The sequence below is a fragment of the Sebastes umbrosus genome, chromosome 18 (assembly GCF_015220745.1).
Source record: "Sebastes umbrosus isolate fSebUmb1 chromosome 18, fSebUmb1.pri, whole genome shotgun sequence".
In the NCBI taxonomy this organism is placed as follows: Eukaryota; Metazoa; Chordata; class Actinopteri; order Perciformes; family Sebastidae; genus Sebastes; species Sebastes umbrosus.
This window is the reverse complement of record NC_051286.1, coordinates 23,806,474-23,833,799: the sequence shown is the minus strand read 5'-3', so window position 1 is coordinate 23,833,799 and position 27,326 is coordinate 23,806,474. Positions and strand designations below refer to the sequence as shown.

The 27,326-nt window shown below is 41.8% G+C and overlaps 1 protein-coding gene across 2 annotated transcripts in view; it reads right to left on the bottom strand.

The window, feature by feature from the left end:
- The window catches only part of LOC119476990 (heparan sulfate glucosamine 3-O-sulfotransferase 5), an 85,982-nt gene extending 63,111 nt beyond the window's left edge, over positions 1 to 22,871 (bottom strand). Inside the window, exons 1-3 of one of the 2 annotated variants that reach the window (XM_037750731.1) lie at positions 22,686 to 22,871; positions 21,199 to 21,291; positions 20,618 to 21,076 (exon numbers count right to left, since the gene is read on the bottom strand). The gene's annotated coding sequence lies outside the window, so the exon portion shown is untranslated. Of the gene's footprint in view, positions 1 to 20,617; positions 21,077 to 21,198; positions 21,449 to 22,685 lie in introns of those variants that run through there. The other variant, XM_037750732.1, reaches the window with a different exon arrangement.
- Positions 22,872 to 27,326: the final 4,455 nt, after the last annotated feature.

The following is a 27,326-nucleotide window of genomic DNA, read 5'->3' as shown; positions in this document are numbered from 1 at the left end:
AATGGTAAAACCCATTATTGTGACAAAAAGCTGATGAGCCCAGTGCCCTCAGCTCTTCTCCTCTCATTGTGTGTCAGCGTGCAGTCTAATCCTGGAGAAGAGGCTGATTCAGCACCACGGACAGCAGCTACGGCCTCGCAGGATTCTCCTTCTATACTTCCACAGAAAGCCATTATCCTGGCAGCTGGGGGTGAGCTGCAGCCACTTCTGGACCTAAACAGGGCTTACACTTAATCTTCTTTCAATGTTTAATTCTGGTCAGTTTAGATTGTCTAGACTTTTCTAGAATTTAACAATGAGTCAATTCACAACTTTACTGATTTTAAGAATTATTTTTTACATTTAGACCCATTCAGAAATCTTAAAAGATTCTTGTTTATTACACCTTGGATTGTACATTGCTGAGATCTGGGAACATGTGGAAATTGCTACAACAAAGTCAGATGGGGCAAGGTTGATACCCAATAAAAAAGCACTGAATAATATATGTATCCACATTTTGCAACCGGTGGAGCATGTGGAGTGTGCTTTGGATCTTTATCCAATCATTTTGTAGCCTAATTCAAATGAAATCAAAGTGATCTGACGTCCAGCGTGCTACAGTTTCATGATGAACCCAAAATATTTTTTCATTTCTCAATGGGTGGGCTGGCCCTCGCCGAGGTCTGCTTGGAAAGGCCCAATCGTGAGTTTTACAGAACCCCTCGCCTGGACCTCGCCGCTGCCCGAGGCCACTGAGTTCTCAGTGTGCAGTGCACCCACTCTCCCTGTGGGAAAGGGACGGGATTCCCAGTGCGACTATCAACCGGGGTGGACCATCCTCAGTGCGAGGGGGGCTGCAGCACCCCCATCTCATTTACTATGCTGATGCTGTGCGACTTTTTGCTATCAGCATTCATAACCATACAACCTTTATGATTGAATTATTTACGAGAGCTCAAAGTTCTTCATAGATCTAGCCTGGTAATGCTCTCAAAGTGCTCCAGATCGATGCATTTAACTTTGATATGTTCAAAATTTTCTTCCGGGGGAGCATGTCCACCCAAGAGGGTCTGAGATCCACCCACCAAAGCCTCTCAAAATCCTGTGGGAAACACTGTATTACTTAAAGCTGCACTGGGCAACTTCAAAACTCAAATGCTACTAGCACTGCTAGCACAGATGTAAAAGGTTTTATGATCTGGTGATAGTGTCAACCACTTGTTTTATCAGCAATAAGGAGCAGGCAAAGCAGACATTTGTGTGTACGAAAAAGTTACTTCTTTATAGGAATAGGGTTCAGCTGAAGATATATTATTCAACAGAGAGACGTGCCAGCTGTCTGCTTATAAACCTTGTCAGTAACTGACTGTGGACCAAAGGCAGACAACTCGGTCACCTAACAATATATTTTCGTATATATACATACATTTTCAGCAACAGATATAGTGAAAGACACACACTGCTAGAGGCAACCTTCAGGATTCATCCCTCTGAAGTTGAACATCCCTCCTCTTAATGCCTGCCGTAAATGGAACAAAGTAGAAAAACTACGTCCTAAAATTCAGAGCGAGCGTGGTGCAATCAGTGCAGATGATGCAACGCAGCGGCACACATTTCCCACCTACATGTAAAAAGACTGAGACTGCAAGTTAACAAAGTCACAGGTGGGTTCATTATGTGGAGCATGAAGGTGTCAGCCTCATTAAACAGGCATCAGATCAGCAGAGTGGAAAATGATCATACCACTGGGACCGGAGGCGTTCACCGTGCAACGTATTTATCATGGTGCCAAAAGAAAAAAGAGATCCTGCTCAGCTTTAGAGACGACCAAAATATGTGCAAATTATGTGTAGGCTAATGCTAGGAATATAAACAAGAATATATGAATCATAAAGAGAGGTGAGCTGCCTTCCACAAGTCTCACACTGAAATACAAGGTTCAGATACTTTAACTATATGCTAATGTCAGTATGCTAATATATATTATACAGTATATTGTTTACCATGTTCATCATCTTAGGCTAGTGTGTAAGCATGCTCACATTTGCTAATGAGCACGAAACACAGAGAACAGACGAGGCTGATGGGAATTGCAGGTATTTGGTAAGTTGGCTATTGGACAAATCAAAAAACTTTGACCAGCAGATGATGAGCTAGAGGATCTTTAAAATCAATCTTATGGAAGAACAAATGTCTGCACCAAATTTCCTGGCAATCAAATCCATAGATGAGATATTTCCCTCCAAACAAAAAATGTCAACCTCATGGTGGCGCTAGAGGAAAAAGTCAGGCTCATCAAAGTCAGAGGGATTAGTTCTCTGGGGACCATGAATGGTTGTTGAAAATGTCATGACTGCAATATCTCATCAAATGAAGTGGTGGACTGACCGGCATTGCCATAAAAAAAACATAAAAACTACTCGCTAAAGATTAGGGAGAGATTGTGGTCATGGCTAAAAGAAACCAACATTGACTGCTGTTAGGAAAGGTTTCTGGTGTTAAAGTCCCTCGCTTTTTTAAAAGCTGTACTCCTCAATGAGACATTTTGCAATGATACATAATGTCAAGCTACTTCCACCTTTGCTACATACTGTATGCTGCATTCCCACTGCGTGGTACCCAACTCGACTCACTTATTTTTTGGTTTTCCATTAGCCAAAGTTGTGGATAACACCTCTAACCTGGTACTTTTTTTGGTACCACCTCGGTTGAAGTGGAGTTAAAACACTGCAGATCACGGATTGGTCGGAGAGAATCATCACTAGCGCAACACACATCCTGCACAAACCTGCCATTTTTAAAAAGCCAAGCTACCGTTAATACCGGCCGCAAATTCTTTATTTACTCAACCCCGATTTATAAAAAAAATGTCAGCCCGCAAAACTCATGTTGAAGATGATGTCACGGCAGTTTCATGCAGCATCGCTATGGCGATCAGCTGAGAATCCCGCCTACACTGAGGGGGTGCTATCTGCTGTGGACAACGAAATAGAGAAGAGGACCTGGTACCAAAAGTGAGTTGAGTCGAGCCGAAACCATGCAGTGGAAATAAGGCATTAGATAAGACAGTACTTATCACATCCACAAGAGGTCACTTGTCAGGAAACAGCTTGGTTGTTTTAAGTGTTTGAGCAAATGACCAATGGTCTCAAAATGTCCCCTAAACCAAAACCTTGGTCTTTGACAAGGTTATTAAAACCTACAGTCCAGATTTACATGATTGTTTCTGTACTGTGTCCTGTTTCGTGCTGCAGCCTCTATACTCTACTAATGTTGACAAATGATCAAATGTCTGCCATGCTGTTATGTTTAATGTGTTCATCAGAGTGAAGATCTCATTAAAATCTCAACTTCACTATCCAAATATCCTGCAACACACCATCAGTAATAGTGCTTTATAGCAGGAAATGCTGGTGAATGCAGCCTTCTCTAGACGAACCGCCCACTCACTTCTATTCAGGATAGACTTCCTCACTTCCCGTGGGTGGGAAAGTTTTCCCGTGACTGCTAATAATAAGGAATTTAATTTGGGAAATTAGGGCAAATAGTAGAGCAGTTCTATCGGAGGGAATCAGATATTCATCTCTGCTGCAGCACCACTTTATGATTCAGCTCTGCAAGAATGGGACTATTTTTACTTAAAAATCGTGCCCAGTGCAGCTTTAAGCAAGTTTTGTCAAAGAGAGCAATGTGAGGGCCGGTGGTCTCTACTGAAGATAACCACTGAAAGTCGAGACATTCATCCACGTATTAGATGTACTGATCCGGGCCTTCGCTGACGTCTCAGAATGGATAGCCTTCCTGCACTCATCTCCAATCCAATCCCTGCTCCACACTTTCATCCCCGCCTTCTCCTCGCTCATCTCCATTGTGCTTGTGAGGCAGAAGCAGGCACCTAATCATGGAAAACGCCGGTGTGTCCTCAGCTCGATGGAGGACACTCATGACCTGTGAATGCATTTGTTAACCCCGAGGTCAGCCGCCTCAAATAACGGTTATTTTAAAGAGCTGCCCCCCCTGTATTGTCCCTATTCCAGCCATCAACCACCACCCAAACATTATTCCCAGCCAAGCTGACTGAGAGAACATAACACTGGCCTGTTTCCTACTCGCAGGTTATCTACAGTCATAACTGAGGGCTACCCAGTGCAGCAGCAGTCTTTAACTGGAAACTACTGAGAGACCCCACTGGGGCAGTTAGGATTTAGTGTTTAGGGGTTTAGTGTTCACAGGCACTACACAAGGTTTTTAAGGAGCGCTGGGCATCTATCAGGATTCCTTGCAGAGGGAGTTTTATTTATATCACCATTTTCCCAGAAGCATAACTAATCTGGAGGCATAAATAGCCTCTTAAAGCTGCAGTTGGTAACTTTGATCAAAAATGATTAAAAAAAAGTTGTTTTATAACATAATAAATATATAATGTGTAAATTATAGGGTTGTCAAAGTTAACATGATAATAACATGTTAAATTCCTTTTAACGCCACTAATTTCTTAAACGCATTAACGCAATTTGCAATTTTTAGGTTGTAGCGGGCTCAGTTTTAAAGCTAGAGTGAAGATACTGGTATCATATAAAACTAGAAAACCTAAGGAATCCATTGGTATCAACCAAACTTGTGCTAAATCGCATGATTGTCCATAGTTAATAACGATTAATCACAAAATAATCGCACGTTTTTGTATCTGTTCAAAATGTACCTCAAAGGGAGATTTGTCAAGTATTTAATACTCTTATCAACATGGGAGTGGGCAAATATGCTGCTTTATGCAAATGTATGTATATATTTATTATTGGAAATGAATTATCAACACAAAACAATGACAAATATTATCCAGAAACCCTCACAGGTACTGCATTTAGCATAAAACAATATGCTCAAATCATAACATGGCAAACTGCAGCCCAACAGGCAACGACAGCTGTCAGTGTGTCAGTGTGCTGACTTGTATATGACTTGGACCAAACTGCATGTGATTATCATAACGTTGGCATGTCTGTAAAGGGGAGACTCGTGGGTACCCAAAGAACCCATTTTCATTCACATATCTGGAGGTCAGAGGTCAAGGGACCCCTTTGAAAATGGCCATGGAAGTTTTCTTTTTTTTTAATTTTGGAGTGCTATTTAGTCTCCTTCATGACAAGCTAGTATGACATGGTTGGTACCAAGGGATTCCTTATGTTTTGTAGTTTCATATGATACCAGTATCTTTACTGTAGCTTTAACAATGAGCCCGCTACAACCTCTGAAAGATCAATTGCGTCAATGCAAAGAAATTAGTGGCGTTAAAACAAATTTGCGTTAACGCGCTATCACGTTCATTTTGACAGCCCTACATATATGTGTATTAATATCTTAGATATATTAAGCAGTAACTTAACACGAGGTGATTAAGTGTGATATGTGTGCTGAAGGAGCAAAACAGAGGTGAAGGCTCACTGCTGTACTTTGTGCAGGTGAGGGGAAACTGAAAGAGGAGACTCAGCAGAACAGCACTGAACAATGAGAACTCTGGCCCCGATGTGGTTTCCTTCAGCACGTATAATTGCAGCCTCAGAGATCCAGCACATACAGCTATACACCCTACCCTGGAGGAGCATCGTCCAGGCAGACAGTCTCCAGGTGCTCGTGTAAACGCCCTCCCCAACGTGTGAACAAACACAACGAGAAACAAACCGGCTCCGAGCTTACTGGATTTCTTTTTGCAGGCTAATATATATCCCATCTTCCTCTGTTCCCCCCAAGGTCAACAGAGCAACAGTATTGAGTCAGAGATATGGCAGGCATGGCAGCAGATCTGAGCAGATAAAACATCTAGGTTACATCCCAGCGGATGTTCTGTACCCTGACTTGAAACACATTCCCACCTCATTCTATCCTGTGACAAAAACTCTTGATGCATTGTATGCGATTCTGAGGAGGAAGTTGTCCTGCGGGGACACGGAAACATTTCCCACCTGTTTCTCGATTCACAATTGTAACAGGTTGCATAATGTTGAATCTTTTTTTTTCCACCACTGAAGGTTTTTTTATGGTGGAAACAGACATCTGAAGACATTATTGTGGGTTTTTTGGGCTTTGGCTTTTCCATATTTCAGGAAACTGGTATACAGCTTGAGTTGTAAATGTGATGAATAAGACACATCTATCAAATGGCTTCCTCCTACTTACAGCAAAGTGTGAGAGTAACCTTTAAAAGCAGCTCTTAGACCATCACGATTAATCACATGTATGTCAATGATGGACAAGGAAGGATGTAGGGACAAAGATTTAGCGTCCGTCTGCCTCGTATTTCAGTCTTTTAAATAAACCCAGCCATTTTCTCAGGAATATGTAGCCCTGCTGTAAAAGTTACTTTTACTTGTATGAAATCTTTATAATTTCTGTTAGAAATAAATAATTAACAACCAGCATCCAACCATATATAAATGGGAATGAAATGAAAGGAAATTGGTTGAAATAGAAACAAAAAGGGCAGCCAGCGTGCAGAAAGTTTTCAAGCATGTAGGGCAGACTATAAGGCACTTAAGCATGTTTTTTCTACTGGAAGGGAACCGTAGAGGGCACTTTAGCATGTTTTCTCTACTGGAAAGGCACCCTAGAAGGCCCTTTATCATGTTTTCTCTACTAGAAGGGCACCATAGCAGGCACTTTATCATGTTGTCTCTACTGGAAGGGCTCCCTAGAGATAACTTTATCATGTTTTCTCTACTAGAAAGGCAGCCTAGAGATCCCTTTATCATGTTTTCGCTACTGGAAGGGCACCCTAGAGGGCACTTTTTCATGTTTTCTCTACTGGAAGGGCACCCTAGAGGGCACTTTATCGTGTTTTCTCCACTGGAAGGGCACCCTAGAAGGCACATTATCATGTTTACTTTACTAGAAGGGCACCATAGAGGGCACTTTATCATGTTTTCTCTACTAGAAGGGCATCCTAGAGTTCACTTTATCATGTTTTCTCTACTGGAATGGCACTTTATTATGTTTTCTCCACTGGAAGGGCACCCTAGAGGGCACTATATCACGTTTTCTCTACTGAAACTCTGCTATTTTCTACTTCATCTAGAACCTTAAAATGATTGTGTATTATTCATGCATATTTAAGACTATATACTGTATATATATATATATATATCGTAAATTGCTTTTGTTTTGAAGTTTGTGATCACCTTTACTTTTATTTTTTCAGTCATTTCAAGTTTCAAGTCTTTTAAAGTCCATAATTAACATAACATAATAACATAACATAATCCAGTTCAGGTCTGGGTTATGGATTGTATTCCCCCCCTGCTGCCCTCCTGCCTGAGCAGGTAGGTCTGGCTCATGATTACAGATGACACAGCTAATTGACAAAAAAGGAAAAGCTGTCTCAGCCCAGCTCTATCACAGTGCATATTAAATATTAATAGGATTTTCCTTTTTTGACTGCAGAGTACTTTGAGTTTTCCAGCCTTCATGGCCTTTGACACGTCCTTTATTAAATCCCTTTGAGCGTTTAAAAAGCTGACCTGAATGCAGAGATGGAGGACTAACCTGAGACTGCAATAAACCGGCGAGGACTGCTGTATTCTTTTAGGAAAGACTGCAAGCTTGGAAATGAATCCAGGAGCAAAGGTAAGTTATGAAACATTTATTTTCTTCACAAACTGTGCATCAACAGTATGTAAAATACGGATTGTAGATGTCTTACTGGACAAAATGAACTTACGGGTAAGAAAGCTATATGTGGTAACCCAATGCAAGAAAGAGTTAAAGGAATAGTTCAACATTTCTTCTTTGTCTCCACTGGAACACAATAACAGAAAAGCCATATTAAAGCAATCCTAAAAACCCACACATGTGGATTCTCAGCTGGACTGATGTTTACATTCAACTGTTAACAGCTGGACATCACTAATTCTAATGAAAGTGTTTGATTCGCTCTTATTGTGTGAATAATTCTGCTTAGCATTAAATGAGGCCCCATTAGAGACGACCCACACATGAGCAGCAGAATAGGCTCCATCCTGAGCTTTTATTGTCCCCTGTGGCAGTCAGTCTGGAGGGATTCACTGACCTTTGACATATAAAAGTCGAGAAAGATCACTTATCTACTCCGTCACATTTTCTTTTTTTTACAACAGGCAGCTAATAGCCGCCTTTTTTTTTTTATTACGTAACGCTGTCACATCCTGCTTTGTCACATTGCATTATTAACGAGGATAAAAACCCCCTCGGTCTGACCAGAGCCATGTGCATTCCATCTTCCACCGCCCCATTCCCAACAGACTCCATAGAAAAATGACAACAGTGTGAATTAAAAAGACCGGCGCTGGCTGTTAATTTCAGTAAACGATTATCCTGCCACTCGTACAGCAGTATTTTATCTCGGCATCAGTTTAAAGAAAACATTCATCTCCTCAGGCGACAGAAACCAATAAAGCATTATAACTTTTAAACTCTACATTTTCTTCTTCGGTGGTATGCGTGCCGAGGCTATTTTTAATTGAGTTTTGGCTCCGAGCTGCTTCTCCTATACTGCATCTACTTGAACCTTAATTACAGAGGTCTGCCTGTGCAAGAAAGCAAGGTAATAGAATACGGCCGCAGGTCATCACATTTAATAGTATGACTCATCATTAACACTTGGCAACAGCGATCGATCGGGCGTAAGTGAAAAGAATACTTGACAACAAGGCTGTGCTCGGGACTAAGTGCTCCATCAGATAAAAGAGAGCCATAACTCACAGCTGGGATAGACGGAGGCTGCTGCTGTTTTTCTCACTTTAAAGACGGTTCAGATTACTGCTCATCAGCTTCTCTCTCCACAGACGGGCGGCCACGGACTCGGACCGTTCTTTATCTGCTGATCTTTGACATAAACATAGCTGGGATTTTAGCCACCAAAAGATATAAACAGATATCTGCATATGAATATAGAATCTAGGGCTGGGAAAAAAATGTATTCACTATGTAACTTGATTTTTTTTTTTTAACGATTTTGAAACAGATTTTTTAATGCCAGTATTGATATATTTGATTCATTTGAGTCTATGTGGAGGTAGAAGGAAGTTACCGCTTTTATTGTTGTAGTCTGAGTAACGTGATGTCATATCCGTTCCGTATCCGTCAACCAAGACAAACCGCAGCGAGCCGAAACTAGAAAGTAGAAAATGTTGGAGGGTCGGCGTGGATACGACCTGCACCCTCACATTTTAAATCCAACGTAGTAAACACTACACATCCAGTAAAGTATGGAAACACTTTGTGTTTCACACATTGACAGGAAAAGCAGAGCTAGACAACACGGCTAAAGCTGCATGCTAACTCTGTCACGGACTGGAAACGTTATCGTATCGCGGTAACGTGCGGTCGAGCCGGCCGTCGCTCTCATCTCCGTGGTCAAATGGGTCGACGCTACAACTGAAGAGCACCCATATACTGACATTTATGTTAAATGCATTCAAACAGCCCCGATGGAGCTGACCATGGATATATACTATAAAGAGAATGAAGCTGACGGGAGAGCTAGAGACCACCTTGGAGAAGTTAGAGGAAGTATACACGTGTGACTACGTCCGGTTTTCAAAATAAGGTGTTAACAAAGGGAACTGTATATACAAAATACATCTATGGAAATAATATTTATTAGATCATATTCACCAGAAGTATAAAACATTACATGTCCCTCATAAATTAAAAAGAAAATACCACTAATTTGTGAGGGGAAATGTCTTTATTCTTTGATTTCTGGGTTGCAGGAAAAAAATGTAATAAATAATTTCTGACAATGACTGATATATTTGACTTCAGGACATCTCTGACTACATTCATGCTGAAAATCAAACATTTTTACTGGATTAAAAACCTAAGGAATCCATTGGTACCAACCATGTCATACTAAAACTGGCATGGTCAATTTCAAAGGGGTCCCTTGACCTCTGACCTCAAGATATGTGACTGAAAATGGGTTCTATGGGTACCCACGAGTCTCCCCTTTACAGACATGCCCACTTTATGATAATCACATGCAGTTTGGGGCAAGTCATAGTAAAGTCAGCACACTGACAGCTGTTGTTGCCTGTTGGGGTGCAGCTTGCCATGTTATGATTTGAGCATATTTTTTATGCTAAATGCAGTACCTGTGAGGGTTTCTGGACAATATCTGTCATTGTTTTGTGTTGTTAATTAATTTCCAATAATAAAAATATACATACATTTGCATAAAGCAGCATATTTGTCCACTCCCATGTTGATAAGAGTGTTAAATACTTGACAAATCTCCCTTTAAGGTGCATTTGGAACAGATACAAATTGCCCAAATGGACCATGTACAGTATCTACTGTAGGCTTTTTCAAGGCCTTCTCCTCACTGCCAGGAGCAAAATTACTGAAACTTTTATTTATTTTTTGTTGGCCTAAAGGCAGTCAATTCAAATATATTGAGTCCAAAGATACAGGAGCCACCCTGTAAACTACCCATCATGTATAAGTTTTATTCGTAGAATAAAAACTCCCTCTAGCTCTCTAAATTCTGAGACCAAATACAGAGAATGTGACCTCTGGATTTTCATTGCTGGCTCTGATCCCTCAGAGTCAACATCTCTTGACATTTCAATTTAACACTCATGTAAAACCCACCACTAAATCCAAATATTTTAAGAAATCAGGTCATGACTGGTCATAAAGTGTGCTACAGAGGAATGGTGAGTTGTTAACTCAAGACATTTTCATTTGACAGAATCCTAAAGCAGCTTGTAAAAGTGTGTGAGCAGGTAATTCGTAAAGTATATGCTGTATAACTCTGGGCTCGCTTCCAGTAAATTACTACCTCTCTGCCTGCCTAGGCACTTCTGCAACTTCCTCAAATTTTCAAAAGCCGTCGGTTAACATTGAAAATAGCCTCAGCAACCCCGCACAAAGCCAAGAAGCTGAGGAGAAACCACATCTACAAACAGCACCAGTCTGCCAACACTGTGCTGTGTGTTTCATGCTTATTGTTTCTGTCCCCGGGCGCTCAAGATTTTTGAATCTTTAAAATGTACTGCGCAGTAATACTTGCGAGCGCTCCATTCACAGCCCTGCAGGGGATGCAACGCACTGCCAAAGACATTGGTTGCCATGGTAACTCTGACAGCGCCTCCCCATAAAAGCTCTAATTGATAGCAGCAGATAGCTGCAGAGAATTAAGCATCACGCCCGGATCACTGGTGCTGCTATGTGCAGACAAAGACACTGACAGCCAGACAAAACCCATGAGCACAGCCAACGTGTGGCCAAGCCAGGCTTCAGATGGGAGGGTGCTCTGCTGGGACAAATCTGCACCCAAAATCCTCAGACAGTCCTTAAATAACCCACATTTTGACGTGATGTTCGCTCTTACTTTTCTTAGCTTTTTTTACATTCATGTCGGAAAACATTTCTCGTCCTTTAGCTTGTATTTTTTTAGCAGAGTTAAAAAAGAAATTTCATTTCAGGCTGAAAACAGAAATGAAGTCCCATTCTGTCTTGTTTTTCCCCTCCAACTCTGAATTGCCCCAAGGGGAAAGCACTTCCTGCAAAATTTGATGAACCTGCCTCTCATTTAGTTAGAGATGCCATTACTCTGCTGGAAGGATTCGGAGTGAATCAGCTTGCTGCTAGAAATATAATTATGAATGATTTTTGCATTCAGAGTGGCAGCGTTATGTCCACGCACGTCAATAAAGCTTGAGTGGTAAGTCTTTTTTATGGCTGTGGTTCAGCAGCAGCAGCAGCAGCAGCAGCAGCAGGGCTGACGCTGAGAGAGGAAAGTATTGAGCCGTGATTCGACAGAAGCCGAAGTTGGGAGAGAAAAAAAGATGAACTAGCGGTGTCTCTGCTTCTCTGTGTGTATGTCTGTCTGCAGACAGTTGGAGTTGACAGACAACACGGTGAGCTGGATGAAAAAAGCTCAGAGAGAAGAAGAGTTTCTGTCTACGGTTTTCCTCGCTCCGGTTGCTTGTTTAAATTACGTATCTATACTGAGCTTTTAACTAACATGACAGACATACCAGCAGAAATAAAAGAGCTGAAATGTGTGTCTGATGAAATTGTTCAGAATGAAGTTCAGGCATGCTAACTTTCACTGGACGTGACGCAACATTGAGCACAGAGTGAGCCCATACCGAGTAGAGCGCTGTATTACTGGTTGATTTTAGTTATTTTATATACAAAGCTGGATAACCAACTGGCCAAAAATGTCCCGAGGCCCCAGAACCCTGGGGGGGTCTAAAGGCCTTTTACACACCGTGGGTGTGACGAATAAATGATAATTATATGTGAAGGGCTTTTATTGTGAAAGGTAAGAATGGAAGGAGCGGATCTGGTCTGCGCTGCCTTTGTCAAGGTTGAAAGGAGTAATAAAGTTTATTGTCCTGGTTCCTAGTTTTTGTTTCATAAATATAGGTGCAACTCAACTGGTTCAGCACAACGTGATTAGTTGATGCCTTTATTCATGGTGCGTTTTTGCTGCTTAAACCTGCAGTAGGCAGAATATTTTTGGCATCATTGGGTAAAAAATCCATAATAACCTTTCTGCGTATTGTAATTCCAGAATTCTGAGAGAAAACTAGATTTCTGCACCTCCTCATGGCTCTGTTTTCAGGCTGTACAAAATCTATTCCGTGACGGGAGACTTTGGCCAATCACAGGTCATTTCAGAGAGAGAGAGAGCGTTCCTATTGGCTGTTTATTCAACGGAGGCAGCTGTCCATCACTTGCGAACTCCGATCAAACGGTCAAACTAGGCAGCGCTGATCAAATATGAATCAATATTCTGTTACTGTAATGCCTATTTCTCTCCTCAGATGTTTTCAGAAACATCTTGTAGTGTACTGTTTAACTGTAAAAAGAGAAAGTTTGCTCCGGCTGGTGGGCGACGCTTGGTTATTCCTCAACTGATCTCAACATGGTGGCTGGGTCACAAACGTTTTCATTTAACAGTGAGTTTGAGTTTGAGTTTTTCATAATACGTCCCCTTTAAGTATATTTTTGTTGTAGTTACAATTTTTATTGATACTAATTTCATTTCCATGGAAGTTTACTGTTTAACATTTACAGATCAAATTTGCTGTTGGTGTTTTAAAGCAAATTTTTTCAAGCAAACTCCATCCAACTCAACATATATTGTCCTGCTGAGAACAGACTTCAATAACCAAATTTAAAGGGATCTTATTTTTTTATATTATGTGTTTATGATTAAAAAAAAGATATATTGTATCTTAATTTCTTAAAACTCTCATATAAAAATTAATATTGATCGCAAAAATCCAGGAACAGTCAGGCTCTATTATTGACACTCTATAAGAGTGCTAACTGAACACGAGCACCTTTTGCTTCCCTGAGTGCTCACATGTTAAGCATGAGTGCCCCCCCCGTGGGAATTAAACCCCTGGCCCCTGGCGGCGTTGGCACTATCCTCAATCCACTGAGCAACACGGGCCCATAAACAATGTTCACGGCTAGATGGGAGATCATGGTTTATTTCACCTCATCCACCTGGACTACGGCTTTGTTTGCCCCATGTTTCAAACCTATTGCTCTTTGTAGGGCTGCAGTGATGGGAGGTGAGACAGAGGAGACGATGAGACGGTCAATGAGAGCTCCAGCTAGCGGGGGGTGAAAGGGGGAGGGAGGCCATAACAACTGTCATTATTTATGTGTTCATTATTTATGTGTTCAGAAGTCAATTACACAGCAAACACCAGCAGCGGTGATAAATATGGATCCATGCAAAACACCAGCACAACTTCAATCAAAGGCTTTAAAATGCAAGCGCTGTGCAGGGGGGGAGCTATTACATTTCATTGTTCCGCACTGAAGCAAAAATACAACATAAAACACACTATCAACTTTACATCCAGGTGTTAAGACGGTACCAAGAGACTTTAAAATGGCTCAACGGTTCTGCACATACACCAAGTCTGGTGAGCATGATGTACAAACAATGGTTCGATAATCATGTTGCTTTGGTTTTCAAAGGTTCTTGAGAAACTGGTTGACACAAGAATTTGTCATCCTTCAGCTATAAATAGCCCGATGTGTAAACATATTCTGTGTAAAGATCAGAGAAATTAAATCGTCTTTGCAACTTGTTCAAAGTATCCCCTTTGAAACTTTCCGTTGGAGTATTTTAAGACTTCTAAAAAGTATTTTGATACACTTGATCATAAAATGCTATCTTCAAATGTATGAAATTCAAGATGGTTTGTTAGCTTTGTTTTTGACAGAATGTATGTCTCTATTCTTAAATACATGTCAAATAGCTTCTTGAGGGGTGCCACGAGGATCTATTCTCGGCCCAATGCTTTGTTAAAAAGGTGCAAAATCTGGTCACATGTCCCAAACAAATAGGAAGCAGCATTTCACCTCTACTACTGGGTCCATACAATTTACATTTACAGTCATCAGTTATGACACCTAACAAACAGTAGGAGAAGAATACGCAAAATTTAACCAAAATGCTGAAACTTTGACAGCCGGTCAAAATAACAACTGCTATCTTATAATCTTCACGCGTGGCGTCGGCTGCCGACTCCCCGCCCGATCAGCAAACTTTCTGTTTCTGTCAAATCGAAAATACTAGGGCTGTCAATCAATTTAAATATTCAATTACGATTCATCGCATGATTGTCCATAGTTAATCGCGATTACCCATAGAACCCATTTTCATTCACATATCTGGAGGTCAGAGGTCAACGGACCCCTTTGAAAAATATTGTAGCGAGCGTAGTTTTAAAGTTAGAGTGAAGATACTGGTATCATATGAAGCTAAAACACCTAAGGAATCCATCGGTACCAACCATGTCATACTAGCTTGTTGCCAAGGAGGTTAAATAACACTCCAAACCTATGCAAAATTTTGGTGAGGAAAAACTGTCATGGCCATTTTCAAAGTGGTCCTTTGACCTCTGACCTCCAGATATGTGAATGAAAATAGGTTCTATGGGTACCCACGAGTCTCCCCTTTACAGACATGCCCACTTTATGATAATCACATGCAGTTTGGGGCAAGTCATAGTCAAGTCAGCACCCTGACACACTGACAACTGTTGTTACCTGTTGGGCTGCAGTTTGCCATGTTATGATTTGAGCATATTTTTTATGCTAAATGCAGTACCTGTGAGGGTTTCTGGACAATATCTGTCATTGTTTTGTGTTGTTAATTGATTTCCAATAATAAATATATACATACATTTACATAAAGCAGCATATTTGCCCACTCTCATGTTGATAAGAGTATTAAATACTTGACAAATCTCCCTTTAAGGTACATTTTAAACATATAAAAAATGTGTGATTAATTTGCGATTAACTGTGATTAACTATGGACAACCGTGCGATTAAGCGCGATTAAATATTTTAATCGATTGACAGGTCCTATTACAAACACTCCACAGCCTCTACAATGTGGAGATTTGCCACTTTTCTCTGTTTAATGTCATAGTGTATTGGATATTGTACTGTTTAGGGCTGTTGGTTGGAAAAAAAACTATTTTTAAAAAGTAATTTTTTCATTTTTTTACTGATATTTTACTGATGAATCCAAAAAGTAATTGTCAGAATGATCAGTAATGTAAATAATTCTCAGTCGTAGCCTTCCATATTCCAGGATAAATATTAAACGGAAACAAGCCTTTTAGAGAAAGGTGTATAAACAAGAAGAGCAAAAACTCCTCTAATGAAATGAATCCCAGGCTTGCACTGTGACTCCGCCGCGGGAGGACGCCGAAATTGCATCAAGCAAATCTGGGGAATGGAACCCATATGGCTAATGGATGTGTGTTATGATATTGTTTTGGAGGGCTCCGCAACGTGCCGTCCTTCAGATGCTATGTGCCACAGACCTCCACAAATCATGACTGCGGGATAATAGAACACACTTGATCAGACCCGGGAGGAAGGCATGCCAAGGGAGAGAAGAAGAAGAAGACCAGTCTGTGAATAATGATTACGGTCACCTTAGTCATATATCACCATCCTGGGAGAAGATGACTTGGATAAGGGTGTCAGCGCGGAGGGCTGACAAATTTCTGCACCATCCTCAGATTTCAATCCCACAGAGCCACCTTCCTCCTCCTCTTCCTCCTCCTCCTCTCTGCGTCTGCCTCCTCCTGACTCCATAATTGCTTGCTAAGCCAGAAATTAATCCATGTTGTAGCTACCAAAACACGTCTCCGCAAATTGAACTTAGCAGGTTGACCATCAGGAATCTGGAGTGATGACGCAGCACGCCGCAGGGCCTCACGTCCACCGAAGGTGTCTTGCTCGCTAAAGGTATATCAGGAGCCGGTAACCAAGGTCGTGTTGGTACAGTAGGTAGGTCTTTTCCTGAATATTGGATGCATTCAATTAGCGCTTCTGCAAAGGCGAACGTGAGTGAAATGTAATAAGTGGCTGGGGCGTGAGGGAGCAGCCGGATTGACGGCTGCTGTAAAATCAGACTGATAGACTAACTCTCCGCTGCACTCTTCTCCTTTCACAGTTTTTACTGGAGTTGGCAGCCTCCCGTGCAGGGCAGGACTCGCTTGTTTCATCTGCGCTCCATTTGTTAGTCGCAGAAGGTCACCGGAGAGCGTTTTCAGGCCCTTCCTCAATGTCCGCTGCAGCCCTGCCCACAGGAGTCATTAAGATGAATAGGACAATATGCTGTCCTGGCTGCTGCTTAACTGTGTTCACCGTCATGACCTCTGATAGCTCAAATTACACCTTCAGGAACACCTCTACTGTTATCCTATGATGAGCTCCATACGCAAGGACTGTGATGCATGGGTGTCATTGGGAGGTGATGAGGAAGTTGCCTTTAATCTGGGCATACACTGAACGATTTTAGAAATGTTGTTGTGTACTTCCTACTCCTGCTGTACGAGCCAAAGCTCACGATTTATGTGATCACACTGTATGTGTAAAATAGAAAAAAAAACACGGCCCGTCGACCCTTGATGGCCGTTCTGGCTGTTGTCAGTATCAATAAAGATTTGTCTGTAAGCTCCGAGGCAGGTAAAGTGTGTTTGCTAGCAGAGGTCTGTACGTGTCACAATGCTAACAAGGCAGAAACGTGCTGCCTTGATCATCTGTGCCATCAAGACGCCAGCGTATATGGACTCGCAGGCGGCGAGGAAGACATGGACAGTGTGTCTTGTCCATTTTGCAGAGAGAATTGGAGGCAAGCTAGCTAGGTTTTACTTTATATATTGTACATTGTTATCTTGATAGCTACGAAATAACATTCGGGCCAGAAATGGGCAAAAATCGTACAGCGTATATGTCCCCTTTAAGTATATTTTTTGTATTTGTTACAGTTTTTATTGATACTAATGTAATTTCGATGGAAGTTTACTGTTTAACATGTACATTTAAAATGTTCTCTTCAAACGCAATTGAAGTTTCCCAAATGATTGGACCTGCTGCCTCTATGATTAAGGTTTAGAAAAATAAAACCACTTGATTAAGGTTTGGGGATGATCGTGGTCATTTAACCTTAACTTCACTGACTGGAATACTCACACACCCCAGATGTTTACTTTTTTTAATATCTCACAGGTGCTTTATTCTATCATTATGATTTTTCATTACTTTTTTTAACCAATTTGTTCCTAATGACCTCATATCACTGTTTTCTGTTTTAATTAGAAGTTAACGGAATTTTTTTTCTAACCGAAAACCGATCCTCGTTAACCCATTATTAACCGTCAACCGACAAGATTAGTTCGTCGCATGCAGCAGTGCTATTTTTAGTGCCTAACAAGCCGCCCAGCTGCAACAAAAAGCTGATGCACAAACAGGTTAAATCCCTCATTTATCACCAGCTGCAGTGTATGAGCACAACAGACAACTGAGTCCACAGTTCACCCAACAGTGAGAGTTACTGTAGCAGCCACGATGCTGTGTGTATTGTCCCAGTAAGTCTCCACCGCACTATCTAGTTTAGCTCTGAGGTTGTGAGCAGCGTGTCTGCCTGGTGTGACGTTACTCTGTCGGCCTGTCTGTCCTGTAACGTTAGCGAGTGTCCGACAGACCGTGTGTGTGTGTGGCGGCGGTCAATGCATGCCGGTTAGATTTGTGTCCGACTTGATGCCGACATGCTCTGACGTCGCTTGATCAAAGAGCTGATTGGCTCTTAGTTTTGACAGCAAGCACCATGTGTTGTAGAAAGTCAAAACTTTCTGTGTAATTGTAATATTTAACGCTAGATTGTATTAGTCTCATGTTGTGCAATGAAGGTTTCATATGTTAAACATATCTGTTGATATTACAATAATAATGAAGGTTATCTATATATAACACTTGTCAAAACGTGTGCTCATTATGTGCTTTACAAGGCGGACATAAAAATAATAAAGGATAGAATCCAATGTCAGATACACGCACATTTTCACATATATTTACAAACAAATATAAAAAAATCCCAACGTGGTCTGAAAACTACAAGTGGCCAACAGATCGGATCTAACCGGAAGTAACTTTTTTTGTGACTTCCTGTAAATTCTTTGAAGGCTGCTTGAAACAGCTGGAAACTGTCCGACTTGACCGCAGCTTTTTGTCACCACCCCCTGCTGCTGCCGCCTGATCTCGTCTACTTTCCAGGCGAGGAGTAGTTCATTTCCAACGAGCCTAATGCTACAACTCCTCAAGACCCAAGCCAACTTCCTGTATCCTGCAACACCAGCTCAGGCTCCCTCAAGGTGGGTTGTTAAGGTGTACCAGCTATTGTCCTTTAAGTGACAAGCCGCTCCTCTGAGTTTTGCTCAGCTTTTTAGCTATTTTTTTATATTTCTTTTAACTGTTTAACCAATAGCATTAATTGGTTGAAATTCTTAATGTCGGTTAACGGTCAATTATTAACATGCCTTGTTTTAAATACTGCTTCATGAAAAGAAAACAATGCATTGAGGTCCTTGGGGACCCCAGTCTAAAGCACCCAATTCCACCTACGCAGTTTAAATCGATGGAACTATTTATTGAGATAGTGTTCGCTATGGGTCCTAATTTAAAGGTAAGGTAAGCTAGGGGCACTCTGTCAGTCATTGTGAAGGAGACAGACACTGATTTCCTCATGTGATCGGTCTGTTTATACAAATTGCATATTGTTTTTTTGAAGAAAAAATCATTGTGCTCTGATGGTTGCGTCTTACAGTAGTGTATCGGTAGACCTCGTATGTTAAATACGTTGGTCGGATGAGGGTTAAAGAAAACGACGGGCCTCCAACAATGTCGCATTACTTCCGCTGTTGCTTCCCAGACAGTCATCATTCACACGACCACAAGAGGCCGCTGGTCAGGACACGTTTTAGGTGTTTGACCAAACAACCAATGCAATACAAAGTGACTGTCGGATGAATGAAAATTAATGCACTAATAGAAACTGCTGTTATCCAAGCCTTTATTCCCTGTTGATCCTTTTCATTCAGAGCCGTTGACTAGTGCGGAGTCCAGCGGCGCAAGCGATGCATGTTGAAGCCTGAAACATGGTCGACACAGTGCAGAACTGGGAAGTACGTGAAGGAGCTTACATAAGCAGCACCATCACGCTGTTGTCATTAAACCAAACACACCTAACATCGCTCATTACGCTGCACTTTTTACCCCTCCGTCTTCTCATTCTTCATTCTCGCAGGCTGCCACAGAGCTTTAGGCACTTAACCACTAACAAAAGCCCCTATTAGAGAGTTAATGCAGAGTAATGACGACAAGCAGCAGCACTACTGGAAATAGCACCTGTCGCCCCAGACAATAATAAATTGCTCCCGAGACAAGACTGATCGTGCACTGACACAAACACAAGGAGAGAAAGTATAGGAGCTGTAGAGGTACTGAATGTGTTAACTGGACCACTCACTCTGAACTAATCCTCTCCACCTTGTGAAACACCGAAGGAGAGGAGTCTGGGAGATACTATGCTTGTGAAAAGTGTTTGAAAAAGACTCTGATGAAAGCAAAATTCAACTGTGGACGTGGAGTTCACAATCCATGGAAACAATTCAACAGTGGCATGCACATGGAATTTGTCTTTGAAAAATACATCATGTTTGATCATTGAGCTGCTGCAACATTAGAGAAATCGTGCAAGTTTGTGCAGCAACTTGATCATTAAAGAATAAGAATCTAAAAGATGTTGCCATCCAGATTAGAGAAGTAAACTGCATGAATATAACACAGCAGCATTTACAGTCTGTCTGCAGGAATGTCACACTGATGTTAAGGTGAAAAGAACCAACCATGAAGTGCGATAAGGTCACTATAAATTGTAAAAATGTGGATATGAAAGGAATATTTGTCTTTGGAAAATACATAATGTTTCATCATTGAGCTGCTGCACTAGTAAAGCAATCCTGCAAGTTTGTGCAACAACTTGATCATTGATGTTGAAGAATAAGAATCTAAAAGATGTTGCCATCCAGATTAGAGAAGTAAATGTAACACAGCAGCATTTCCAGTCTCTCTGCAGGAATGTCACACTGATGTTAAGGTGAAAAGAACCAACCATGAAGTGCCATAAGGTCACTATAAACTCATTCTGGGTACAACTGGGACACTATGTGGATATGAAAGGAATATTTAGATTCTGCCTTCTGCACACAGAGGCAAATACTTGGACTAAACTAACTCAAAAAGATGACTTGGTTGTGTTTACCTGTTCGGCATGCTGCTACCCTTCCAGCCAGACGCTCTGGAGGACCAGCCGGGATGCAGAGGAGGAGGTCACCAAGCCTCTCCACATGTCCCCTCGGGCTCAGAGGCGCGTGGCTTCAGGTTAAACAGGACAAAGTAGCGGAGGCAGGTGAGGTGAAGTGAGGAGGAGGAAGTGCTCCGGAATCGGATGTTCCGCTCGGTGCGCGCTCGGACCAGCCAGGTGCGCAAAGAAAGAAATACGCAGAAAGAAATATGCGTCCTATAGTCGCGACGAGCCTATTTTTCTATCGTTGAGGTACACAGGTAAAGGCTCTGTGAAGTCCGCGTCCACCGGAGCGCCCTCCTGCAGCACCCTGTGTGGATCAGAGTGGCGCTGGAGACGCGCGGAGCTCGCTGTGATGCTGCTGGAGGAGGAGGAGGAGGCTGGCTGGCTGCACGGGGAGAGAGATGGGGCGTTTTCCTGAAGGAGGAGGAGGTGGAGGGAGGAAGGGAGGAGGAAGGGAGGGCAGATGCACAAAGATGCTCAGCTCAGTGTGAAAGCGTTCAAAAGTTTCTAAAAGTACATCAGGGAGCCAGATTTACCTGATATAGAGTCAGTCAGTGGTGTATTCTCCAGAGTTCAGGGCTGAGCTGCAAACGATGCGTTTTAAAGACAGATGATGGGTGTTTCTGCAACTAGAGCAATGGAATTTTAGATGTATGTTTAAAATATAAATATAAATATATATACAGTGTTATTACTCATCTTGACATACAAAAATAATGACTAAATTATGTGATTTAATCAAATGTATGAAGCATTTTATGGGTCCAAATGCAACTTTTCTTCATGTTCCACAACTGTGGTCTCAATGTTTAGATAAAAAATGAGCCAATTCAATTACAATACAACATTATTTCAAATGGAATTGTTTCATATACATATTACTTTACATCCATCCATTATCTGTAACCTCTTATTGAAGGCGGGGTACACCCTGGACAGGTCACCAGACTATCACAGGGCTAACATATAGAGACAGACAACCATGCACGCTCACATTCACACCTACGGGACATTTAGAGTCAACAATGAACCTGCATGTCTTTGGACTGTGGGAGGAAACCTGAAAACCCAGAGAAAACCCACGCTAACACGGGGAGAACATGCAAACACCTAAACCGGGTTGGAACCTGCGACCTTCTTCCCTCTTGCCCTCTTGAGTCCTTCCTGCGACACTGAACAAATACCATAGTAAAAGTTTTATTCAGAGCCAAACAAATGTAGTTTCTATGGAAACAGAAGTTAACAGGTGAGCACATGGATGACAGGTTGGGCCACCCACATAGGTGACCCTCAAGATCAAGAAAAACAAGGTTAAAGCTTCAGTAGGCAGAATATTTTTGGCATCATAATAATCTTTCAGCATATTGTAATCCAAGTGTTCTGAGAGATAACTAGACTTCTGCACCTCCTCATGGCTCTGTTTTCAGGCTTTAAAAAATCTAAGCCTGTGACGGGAGACTTTGACCAATCACAGGTCATTTCAGAGAGAGAGCGTTCTTATTGAGTGTTCCTATTGGCTGTGTTCCGGCTGGTGGGCGGTGCTTAGTATTTCCTCAACTGATCTCAACATGGCTGCCGGGTCATAAACTTTCTCATTTTACAGCTAAACAGTACACTATGAGATGATTCTGGAAATATCTGAGGAGAGAAATTGGCTTTACAGTAACAGAATATTGATTAATATTTCATCAGCACTGCCTAGTTTGACCGTTTGGTCGGAGTTTGCGTGTGACTGACAGCTGCTCAGGGACGGCAGACTCCAGATCAGCCGTGGATCAGCTCACTCATTTCAGTAGATATCTCTGCAACTAAAACTCTGGCCAGATCTTACCCATTTCACCCTTAAAGAGCAACTTAATACCGGGCTGAACAGCTGCATTTCACCTGTTTTACCTGTAACCATGCCCAGCAGTGATGTCACAGTGTACTGACACACCTGAGGGTGCAACTCTACACAAGTGAAAAGTTAAACCCCTGGAGGCCAGCACAAATAAGATTTTCTGCTGCTGTTAAAGCTGCGTACCTTCTTTTTTGGATGAACAAAATCTGTCTGCTGTTTGGTGCTGAGCAGGTAGAGTGGAGCGGGTTTATCTGCAACCAGCTGCTGCTGGAAACCATGATGAGAGCTGTGGGAATCAACCAAAACAATTAGCTGAAAAACACGACAATCCTCAGAGCTGGAGTGCCTTGCCTCACATGCCACATAATGGCGCCTTTTTTGCATGACATACCCCCCCTTTACTTCCGTTTCCTGTTACTGTCAAACTGTCCGATAAAGACGAAAATCCCCCCCCCCAAAAAAAGAAAAAATCTTAAAGGTCCCATATCGTGCTCATTTTTGGTTTCATACTTGTATGTTATGTTTCTACAAGAACATGTTTACATGCTGTAATGTTAAAACAAGCTTAGGTCCATGTTTACTTCCTGTCAGCTGATGTCATTCACATACACTGCAGCAGGAAATAAATTGGGACACATTTAGTATGTTTACGTTTAAAACTGTGAAATGGTCTAAATATTGTAGATTTGTGACATCACAAATGGACAAAAATCCTGACAGCTTGTTTCAAAAGCACCGTTTCTGAATACGGGCTGTGGGTATTTCTCTGTGGATTGAGCGTTTTTATACTTTCACAGTATTTATACAGCACTTAAACCTACTTTATGATATAAAAGACATGAAAATCTCACTTTTTAAAATATGGGACCTTTAAAGAATTAAAAAAACAAAAACTAATTTGTCATGCCTGTAATAATTCTCTGTGGGTTTGTTAGTCATTTGATCCATTGCTAATATAAAAAAATATTGATTAGAGCAGCTTCAAGTTGCTCTTTATGAAATGGGAGAAGTATTTGCTGTATATTGTGTAGGCTTAAAGGCCCAGTTGTGTAACAGTTAGGGGGATCTATTAGCAGAAATTGAATATAATATTAATAAGTATGTCTTCTTTAGTGTATAATCAGGTGGAGAATCAATTAATCTAAAAGAGAAGGAAAGAAATACTGAAGCAGTTTTTTGATGTCAACAGTCAAAGAGTCAGTTAAAATGACATCTTTGTGACTGTTAGTCTGCAAACTCCTGACCAAACAGATGTGTGTGTGTGTGTGTGTGTGTGTAGGAGACAGGAGGAGATTTAGCATTCCAGCTGATATGCAGCCCGAGCGTGGAGTGAAATGGACTTTATGTCATATCAACAATATTTGAGCTCCCTCTCTGATTGCCTATATCCTCCCAAATAAGCCATCAGTCTGACACAGCACATTTCCAGTTTACTGGTAAGCAGCTCAATCTGCCTGTGCAAGGGGTCCCCGCTGCTTCATCCCATACTCGCTTTACAAATGCTATTTGAGGAAGGCTGATGTCTCACGCGCCTGCTTTGGGCTGCCAGATGGTCCTGTGTAAGAACTTTGAATTATTCAGCCATCCCGCAGCAGATTGAAGCTGTCGTGCGTATGACAACTTGGCTGGCCTCTTCCTGCGCCGGGGAAACACCAGCGCGGCGACGAGCGCGGTATATATACTGCCACTGCAGAGAGACGCTATCACGTTATGCAACTCCACATTCAGATTTCACTAATGCACAATTTAGGCCCAGCTCACAATTTACTGCAGCGATGGGGTGATTTTTTTCCTCAGATCAGACTCGGAGTGTGTTCTGCTTTCACAGAGAGGGATGAGAATCATAAATTATTCACCTGATCCGGCTTTTATGTGTGAATGCTGAGCTTACAGCGGCGCCGGCACATCAAGAAACAAGCAGTTAAGCTTTTTAATAGATACACAGTATCTGTTTGTGCCTTTCCCTAATGCATCACATTAAGTCGGAGTGTGTCAAACACAATTATGGAAATGACTAAAGTTGAACAAGAACGTGCGGAAAGCCATAAACCAAAACATTGTCATAAATTTTCTGAAAGACATCATGTGGGTCCTTAGACGTTTAATGTGCTACAATTACCATACTGGCCATTAGTGATATTAGAGTGAGGCTTTACTGATGGCAGGGATCATGATTGGAGCCATAATTTAGCAGGATAACTCCTGTCACTTTAACAGAGCCATTGACACTATGAATACACGCCATTACAAAATACTGCTGTATAATATATCACCACATTAGGGATGATATATGCTCCATATTTCACTTCCTCCTCATGCCTACCTCATTTGCCTCCCAACTAAAACCAGCCACACTTTGTCAAGGTTGAGACGATCTGAACCGAATGACACGGCGCGTGGTCGCGTTCCTATTTTTGTTTGCCGTCAAAGTGTGGGTTGGGGGGATGGGGGTTCTAATCCTTTCAAAACAAGATGAAGAAATCCACTTCACATGGAGGGCGCTGCGTGTATACCTGAGTGTGTGTGCTGTAATCACCCTGAGAGCGGCCCCATTAATCCAGTCGGGGTGGGGGGGGGTTGGCGCTTTGATCCGAGTGGCTCTACAGCGAAGCTCTCCAGCTAACCACCTCCACTAAGAATCACTCAAAATTAGAAAGGAGACTTCTTATGTGGAATGGGCTAATAGCATGTCTTCAGTGGAGAGGCCCGCGCTGCTTAGATGTGAGGCTCGTTTTCAGTAAGTGGTCCAATTTCAGATGAGAGCCTCTTCAAGAGGGAAACAAGGTAGTTATGTACTCCACGGAGCAACCTGTGTGAAAAACAACGACACGATCTGAGATCCCTACACTGATTGAATAAGGTCGTTACTGCAAGTGTCTGCTAATTGCACCAGACTAATGTGCACATATACAGCATGTATGTGTTGGTTCCAGACAGTAAGTGTAAAAGCTGCTGCATGTTAGTAGACTATAGAATTAAACAGGGTCAGCTCTAGCCTTTTGGTGCCCTAGGTGAAATTTGAAAAAGCCGATGACGCAGTCCCGTGGGAAAGAACGATAGCCAATAGAGAACCAAGCTGACTGAAGAAGGAAGGACAACCACCGCCATAATGGCAGCCGCGGCTAATGCATGAGCTAATGCAAAATGTGAAGCATAAAGTATTAGTAAGATGGAGCTCAGAAATGGAGGAACAACTTGTTGATTGTTAATTTACCGTGTCTCCATGACTTCATCCATATTTTTCTTTTTTCTTCATGAATTTTCAGAACAAAGAAGGGTATAAACGAATCATTAATTCTTCCTGGCCATCATCCACCATGTTTGTTTACACTAAAGTCACGTTTGATTGTGTGGGATTTTGAGAGATTTACTGTTTTTTTTTTTTTTTTGAGTCAGGACTCTTGTTGTTCATGAACAAATCTGTTAGTGTGTGGTGTGCTGTTTTGGCCAAATCGTTGCTCTCCACACACTAAAGGAACAAAAGTGTTAAATGTAACAGAACATGTCGTTATGTGTGGGCTCTCTCACATTTTAAAATCTGTTAAGATTTGAAAAATCTTTTAGTGTGGTCCAGCCTTAAGGTTAGGGAAAGGTCAGGATCTTGGTTTAATACAGACAAAAAGTAATTGAACTGAGAGCACAACATTTCCCCAACCTTAACCACAGTGCTTTTGTTGCCTAAGTGAAACCCTGCCTCCATCCTCCCCTACCACATCCCTACTTGTTACAGCACTTCATTCATATGAACATCATTTCTAGGAGACAGGAAGAGACACGAAACAGACACTGAAAGCTCTGGATAGAGCTGAGAGGAAACTGCAGTTAGGGATAATTCTCATCACTACAAGAGACACCCTTCCCACTACACACAGCGATCTGATATAATGTTATAAAAACATAATGATCAGCGCAGCTTTAAGGTTTGGTTGAATTATTTTGGGATAAAGTGAGACTATGTATCTTTTATCTTCTTATACTGTTCAGAAAACGTTACATGGTCGTGCTTTAAAAAATGTATTCCAGATTGTGTTACGGCACTGTTGGGTTCCAAAAAGTCATCCCAGCAACAACACAAATGATGGTTGAGTCGGTTGAGGATATGTACGGAGCCCCTCTGGGCCTCGGATTCACAGATAATCATTGGGTTTAGTCACATTGTTTCCCTTCTACAAGTGCATTGTTGTTCTGCAGTGTGCTGAGATGTCCCGCTACAGTGTCTCTATGATATTTTATAACTACCCATGGTGTATTTATGGCCCTCAGTAAATTTAATATGACCTAAATGTACTTTATGGCATTTTATCTGCTGTTGTATCATGATACTATTTCTAAAGGGAACGTATAATGAGTGTTTACTGTAAATGTACTTTTGGGCATTTTATTATCAATTTAACCATACCCAGATCCGGCTTTGCTGCCGCCTTCGACCTGCCGCCTTCGACCTGCAGTCGGAGCAGGCGACTCCTCCGCTGCTGGAGGCCCAGGCCGTATTGCTGGCCCGCTGGAGGGAAGGGAGGAACAGGAGAACCAGAACCAGGACTGCAAGGGGCAGACTGTCAGACCCCGCTGCAGTAAAATGAGAGGTTTTCTAAAGGGACTCTGGTGCTCGGACACACACGCTTTTGTCCACAGGGACCGTCAAAATCAACACCAAATGAAAGTTCCTATTAGTAAGTAAACATATATAACATATTGTAGCCTACCGTACACACACGGATTGTGAATCTGAGGGCACGGTTTGCAAAACTGTACCTCACAGATTTACACAGAGATTTTTTTTCTCTCATCTCTGCTTTTCGTTAACATAAAATATAAATTAAAAAC